Below are 555 nucleotides of genomic sequence, written 5' to 3'. Positions count from 1 at the left end.
TTTTTCCAGGAGATGTGGATGAACTGCAGCAGGGGCAAAGCTGGGAAGTCCCACTCTCCCATCCATGCTCTGCTCCCACGTGGGGCCACGCTGATGAGATGGGAGAGTGGAGGTGCCAAGAGGCCCCTGTGTGCCACCACAGGAGGGTGGGGACACAGCCCACTGGAGCTGCCCGCTGGGGCAGGAACACTGGGTCTTACAAGAACATCTCGAGGCTGCTCATTTCCTTTGAGCATCTTCTTGGACCAAATCTCTAGAGCGTCAGAAACGCAAGAGCATTTCCCTAATGAGCAGCTCCATCAGCACAGGGGATGCCAGCTCCCCATCAGTCCTGTCTGACGCAGTCTCCCACTCACCGTGCTCTAACCAAGGCTCCATTGAGAGTTTCACCAGGAAAGAAACTTCCCAACAGGAGTCAGGGTAGAAATATCCGTGCAGAGAAACACCGACGCCCTGTTCAGCAGCAGCACCTCTGGCTCAGCTGTTTGGGCACGGGACAAAACCACTCCAGAGAGGATTAGCAGCTCAGTGCTCAGAGGGCAGAGACACTCCGCT

The sequence above is a fragment of the Hirundo rustica genome, chromosome 21 (assembly GCF_015227805.2).
Source record: "Hirundo rustica isolate bHirRus1 chromosome 21, bHirRus1.pri.v3, whole genome shotgun sequence".
Classification (NCBI taxonomy): domain Eukaryota; kingdom Metazoa; phylum Chordata; class Aves; order Passeriformes; family Hirundinidae; genus Hirundo; species Hirundo rustica.
Note: the sequence above shows the minus strand (reverse complement) of the source record.